Here is a 7,288-nt window from a genome sequence, read left to right on the forward strand (position 1 = left end):
AGTGTAGCCATAAGAACAAGTATGCTTTGGAAATATCTGAGTGGATGGATAGTATAGAAATATCAAGAAAAATAAAAGCTAGATCTTATGGGAAGAAATATCTTAGGTCTAGAACATTTCATTAAGATCTCGCAAAAATAAAATAATGAGATATCTGTTGTATTAGGTGTCTAAGCCCATAACTATAATTTGTATGTATTTGATTCGATAGTAGCATGGTCCTTTTGGGTTGCATTCACTATAGCAACTTGACAGGATGACTTATGGAAAAAGAGGTTGATAAATACTTTATTAATATATTATAAGAATAATATATTAATTGAGAAATCATATTCTTTAATTAGTATTGATCAGAAATTAATTGGGAATTAATTTAGTGATCAAAAGAGACTGATTAAAAGTAAGGGGGACTGATATTGCAAATCATATTTAGTTGCAAGTTGGGCTGTTGGATCACCTTGGAAGGGGCTGAATGAAATCTATGGGAAGCCCATAGAAGATTTCGTCCAAGGGTCCTTCTAGAAGGTGTCCATGGATTGCTTAACGCTTAAGTAGAGAATTAGGGTTTCCACCTAAAACCATAGCAGTCTCAGCTATATAAAGGACCTTGGCTTATAGTTTTCGGCTCTATGCATTCATAGAGAACCCTAGCCGAAATCAAGAAGCCTCTATCACCTCTCTCTTCTTCATCCTTTGCTAAGTGGTGTTTGTGACTCCATTAGAGGTGCAATACTTGAGACACTAAGCTCTTGAAGGTCAAGATCAAGCTACTAACAAGAAAAGTATTCTTCTAAACCCTAATATGTTTAGATTTTGTTTTCTAGTATGCTAGATTAGGGTTTTGCTTTGGAAAAATTAATTTACATGTATAATTTGAGAAAAAACTAGATCCAAAGCAGTTAGGGTTGCATGTGCACATAGGGATGTTGTAATGCTCAAAAACCCATCAGTGGTATCAGAACTTAGGGTATTTTTCTGTTATATTTGATGCAATTGTAATTGTTTCAAGTTGGATCAAAAATCATTTTTTGCTCACTGTCTGCTGAACTCGACGAGTTCTATGATGAACTCGATGAGTTGGATCAACCCGTCGAGTCCACACCCTAACTCGATGAGTTGGTTCGTCTGTTGGCAGATTTTTCGGATTTCAAGCCTAAATTAGATAAGGATAACTACCTTAAATTGTTTTAACTAATTAAAATGGAATTTTCTGATATGGTAATGGATATCCTCATCTAATTAGAAGATAAAGATCAAATTTTAGGATAATGTTCAAAATTATATGATTAATTTAATTATTTAAAATTTGATCTAGAAAGTTTTGAAAAGTTTCAAAATTTTCCCTCAAGTTTTGGATTTTAAAATTTAATTAAAAGTTTAATTTTGAAATATTAAATTCTAAAACCCTAGTATTTTAAAAGTTTAAAACACAACCCTTATACTATTATAATATTAAAAGATTATATATATATATATATATATATATATATATATATATATATATATATATAAGATGAGTCTGTCTTACCATTAGTATGCCTCATTCATGAAGCCGATCTATAAACCATAAGGAAACTGCCTATAAAATGGCGGTTGAATGGGTGTCCACTCTCACCCATTGCTTCGTTGATTGGTGGAGGGTCGTTAGCTGAATGGGTAGGATAGGACTTTAATTCCTCATTAGCAAGTATACTGAAATGTATAAAGTAACTAAATGTTTTTATAAATTTCCAATATTAGTTACTTTAGGAAAATGGGAAAATGATGCTAGTACATGAAATTGCACTTTGCACCTTTCCAAGTCGTTAATGGAGCAAGTGTGGTTAACCGATACATTAACTTGGACTAACAAGTGTGGCAAAGGGTAGCTCGAGAATTACCATTGATCAATGGTGCGTGTGTGGTTAACCGACACATTGATTAGATGGTAAATGACATCGAGAGTGCCAAGCTAGTTTGGATGGTTATTTACACCTTGTTTGTGATCCTCGGTATCCCACTCACAAACTTGAAGCGAATAATCGAGATTAAACTTGCCATTGAAAAGTTCAATGAATCTCAAAAGAATCTAGGAATTTCATTTCTTTTAAAACCTAATTCTTTATTTTGTTTTTCATGGTGGAATTGGTAAAGCATCATTTACCTACCTTCAAATAATTTGCAATTGGATTACGGAATCCCTCTTCCGAATTGTGAAATATTGTGTTGGGTCCTAGCCTTAATATTTTATTTGGGTGTTATATTAAGGATTCTTTATCTAATCTAAACTTTGCTCTTTTCTTTTTCGGATGTCTGGCTCAAACAACGCTTCTGGCTAGAACTCCAACTCCTCAAGCTCCTTTTCTCTCATGTAACATCCCGACTCTCAGGTATTATATTTATATATTTATTTTCGGGATTTAATGAGTGACTCGACGAGTTGTATGACCGACTCGTCGAGTAGAGTTGGTTTAAGCACATGGGTTTAATGACTGACTCAACAAGTCAGAGTGTCGACTCGCCGGGTTGGTGCTGAGTGAGGAAACCCTAAATCCCCGAGTTTGTGATCTATTTAAGGGTCCTTAAGCCCTTATTTCCGCCTCACCATTTACCTTACACCCTTGAGAGAAACCCTAATCGTCCACTTGAGCTAGAGAGTGAGAGAGGAGCTAATCATGTGGTTGTTAAGTGCAATTTTGAAGGAGAAGAGGAGAGTATCAAAGGTTGGATCAAGAGGAGGCTATGGATCTTGAGGTTCAACAAAATTTTGCTTCAGTTGGAGGTAAAAAGATGCTAACTTGATCATTTCCTTATGATATCTTGGTTTAGGGAGTTTCTAGGGTTTTCTCCCATCCCCTTGGTGTCATTTGAGTCCTTTGAGCATGATTTGTGGTAAAAACCTCAGATATGGAGTGTAGGAGGTCTTGTGAGTCCAAGGACCCGAACTTTATTGAGCTAGAGATAAGATCTTGTGCATATAACCCTTGTTTTGGCTTGAATTGGCATTATGGAGCAAATATACCATGCATGGACGTAGAGATCGATGCTTTACGTCATAATTGAGCCTTAGGAAGTCAGATCTAGAGTATGTGGCATGATTTTTGCCTTAAAATGTCTGAATGATAATTTGACTTAAGGGACTCGACGAGTCGGCTAGGGTTTTCTCCCGATGAGTCTGGACAAGGGTAACTCGGTGAGCTGATGAGACAACTCGATGAGTTAAGTCGGGTTTTCACGATGTTCTAAAGGAACAAGGGGTACTCAGTGAGACACATAGATGCACTCGGCGAGTCAGGTCAACATGGACAGTTGACTTAAGGGCTTGGTCAAGCCAGGGGTTAAGGGGACCATGGAGGGGTAAAATGGTCTTTTACCTATTCCAAGCGTTGGAGTGAGAAAATAACTTAGTTATTTAGAGTCGTGACTTAAATGTTAAATAAAGATAATTATCTTATGTGATTAGGCGGAGGCTAGTTCAAGATTCGTGTACGAGATTATTTACTTGGTTGCTTACGAGGTGAGTCTTTTAGCTATACTTTACCTGGAGTGGTAATCTTTGTGTGACTGGAGGGTCTTATGTGTTATATTGAGTATTGTGATATCCTGCATTATGCCTTTGTGATTTGTGTTGTGTATTATTCTGAGCTTACTGAGTTAGGACCGGAGGGTCCACTCGAGTTGTGGGACTGGAGGGTCCTACTTAGACACATTGACCAGAGGGTCTTATTTGAGTATATCGATGAGAGGCTAATGAGATATGTGTGGTATTGTGAGGAAATCACTAAGCTTCGTGATTACCGTGTTATGTGTTATGTGTTTCAGGTACCTCTCAGGATCACAGGAAGGCACCAACTTGATTATACACACCGATTCGAGATTATGGGGATGATTATGGGATAATGACATTTTTACGTGGATTTGTGTTGACACTTGATACCATTATGTTTTGAGATATATTATGTGTTTTTATGTGTTTTGAAAATGAAAAATTTGGTTTGAAAATTTACGTTGTTACAAGTTGGTATCAGAGCCTTGGTTTGAGGGATTCAGATGTACCTTTGGGTATGTCTGGACTCAAACTGAGGATTTGAGAAAAGTTTTCAAAAGAAATGATTTTTCTAAAGCGGGTAAAAGTGTGTAATAGAAAAACGAGAAGGAGCAGGTGTACAATCAGCTAGAGCCCGAATGGTGATTTCCCAAAATACCCTTATGTATTTGTGTTATGAGATATTTATGAAATGTTAGAGATGCATACTAGAGGATAGGCCAGGTATTTCATTTTTAGGGCTAGAGTTACCTAATATGTGATGCCTTAGCCTAGGAGTTTCTTGTATCTGCCTTGAGTATATGCTGAGTAGGAGTATTTAGCAGGAATCACTTAGAGAGAGTTCTGAGTCGAGGGATAATCTAGGAGAGAAGCCTAGATGAGCATATGAGGGGTCTACTAAGAGAGTAGTTGAATACCCACGAGAGGTAGGGTTGCCTGAGTTCAGTAACAACATTTAGAGTTGCGGATGGAGCGAGTGGAGTTGAATGTTAGAGTGATTTTACGTGATTGGTGGAGGTGATTCGATGCCTGAATGTCGCTTGCTTTGTGCTTTGTGGAACTCTTGATGATGGGAGACAGCTACTAAGTGAATATGACGATATTCAGGAGGTAGATGACCGGAATCATGAGGAGTTCTTCAGCGGCTGATGGCAGAGAAGTGTGAGAACCTAGGAAGAGCCTAGGGAGTGACCTTAGTTAGACGAATAAGTTGATAAGGGAGAGTACTCGCTGGAGAGCGAACATGTGTAATGAGATTGGTGATCGAGGAGGTTGGGCAACTACTTAGGAAACCTAGGACGATCCATGTGGAAAGTATGGGTAGATGTGGAAGGTAGTATGGGCCCGTACTACTGAAAGCAAAGGACCCACACTTGAAACAGGGAGAATTCCAGAGGTTCTAAGTAGCAGATTGAGAGGAGGTAACATGGTTTGAGTACCATGGTTAGTAGCAGATTGAGAGGAGGTAACATGGTTTGAGTACCATGATTAGTATTAGATTGAGAGGAGATAACATGGTTCGAGTACCATGATTGGTAGTCGTTAGTGCTTCTGTCCTTACCAGTTGTCTCGTTGTGGTTGTCCGGACTGAGAACTGATGTGATAGGGTGTGGGGCCAGAGGCCCATGTCGGACGAGCTTCAATGGAACAAACCTTGAGAGGGATATTGATTTAGGTTCCGAGAGATTTTATTAGTGAGATGCCAGTTGGAGTCACAAGACTCAGGGATGAGCAGACATGATGATTCGTGGAGGACTGTGATCTGAGATGAGCAATCAGACGATAGTTGAGATGTCACTATCTGTGACAAGAGTTGCGCTATTCCCATTTCCTGTGAGGAGCAAAAGAGATAACGAGCTTCTGGTTTCCATGTTTGGAGGTTAAACCCATGGGGTAGCATATGGTTGCGACCTTTTCACCAGAGTATTTGGGCAGTATGTCTGCCGCAAGGTGTCCCTTATACCATGAGAGAGTCATCAGTAGGGACTGAGATGGATGAGGACAGGGGGGATACCCTCGTTGAATACAGTAAGGTATAATCAGTAGCAGTTCCGGGTTATCAAGAGGAATATATCAGGGTGATGGCCCTCATGGTTTACATCGGACATCGAATGTGAGAGTGAGATCTCTTGCTTCTTTGATGATCCATGTGATGGAATGTTGGTTGAGGGATCAGGGATGAGACGTATGATAGTACATTACTATCAGACGGAGGGTCACGTCTACTTTGGAATAGTTGAGATGTTCAATAGTGTGTCGATATGGGATTTTGGTGACTAGGGACAATCACGTTGGAAAGTTTCCAGGGATTTCATATGAGATTTGGGATATTTGGAGTTGCATGGTCTTTAGCGGAAGATCATCGAGTGTTATGTGGTACAATTCAAGAGTAGGTGTGTTGTACCTGGTGAACCAGTCCGTGGTGTAGTCTGTTGGTATGCCAATTGGTGATGGTTCGAACCCTAAGTGGGGGAGAACTGGGGCATTCTGTTGGGTAGATCAGCGATTTATTTTGAGTTGTGGTTTAGAGTTTTGGGTTATGGGGATTCACGGTGCGAATATTTAAGACTTGGGTAGTGGCGGGCAAGGTCGGATATAGAGCGAGATGATGCATATGTACGTGTTCAAGAAGGGATGAGTGTATCCATGACAGGTGGCCGTTGGTCATGGAAATAAATTGAGGTTTGGATTCGATTGTCAAAGTACCAGTTCAATGTATGGATTGTTATCTGCACTCCGGGAAGGGCAACAAATGTTTTGGTGGCTAATCTCAGAGTCGGGATGAGTATTCTCGCACGGGCCTTGTTCAATGGAGAATAGAAGTTAGGATTATCGTCAACATGTTCTCAGTCATTGGCGACTTTTTCGTGTTTCAACCATCATATTGGTGTATTTCGAAGTTACAAATTGTGCGAAAGGGAGATCAGTGGTCGTAACAAGATGTTGGGAGAGTCTGAGACGGTGCATTGCGGTATCCGAGTGTGACGCCGTGAATGGAAGATCAATGGGTGATGCAAGACATCATGGGATTTTGGGATGTTGTATCTGGGTATCCGAGGATGAATCCCTAGATTATTAGATCAATATGAGATATGGGTTTGTTAGATGGCAAGTGGAAAACCTGGCGACTATATTTTCGAGTAAGAGGTCATCAGTTAGTTGTCGCCAGACGCAGATTGTCCAGGGGTGTAACTGTGCCGAGAAAAGGTGCCTTGTCTAAGAGAAGTCACATCGAGAGTAGTGATGCATAATCCGGGTAAGTGTGTGCACCTATCTAAGTTGGATCGCAGAGCATGATTTAGTGCATGGAGAATGGTAATGAATTGAGGATGAGTCTATGGGATGATAAAAGAGAGTGTTGTACGACTACGAGGAGCCGTAGCACCCATGAGTCCGTAAGAGAGAGTTATGTAATAATGCAGGGAGCCGTAGTATTCAATAGTCAGTGAGAGAGTGTTGTGATACTACGGGGAGCCATAGTACTCACTAGTCAGCAAGTGGGAGTTGTGATACCGTGGGGAGCTGTAGTATTCACTAGTCAGCAAGTGAGAGCGTTGTGATACTGCGGTGAGCCGTAGTATTCACTAGTCAGCGAGAGGGAGACGTGATACTGCGGGGAGCCGTAGTACTCACTAGTCAGCGAGCGAGCGTTGTGATACTATGGGGAGCCGTATTATTCGCTAGTCAGAGAATTACACTGAGGAGTTCATAGGCTTGGATAGCCTTACCAAATGAGTCATCGGGAACCTGGTAGCTGGACCA

Source organism: Lactuca sativa, chromosome 5, assembly GCF_002870075.4.
Source record: "Lactuca sativa cultivar Salinas chromosome 5, Lsat_Salinas_v11, whole genome shotgun sequence".
Taxonomy (NCBI): domain Eukaryota; kingdom Viridiplantae; phylum Streptophyta; class Magnoliopsida; order Asterales; family Asteraceae; genus Lactuca; species Lactuca sativa.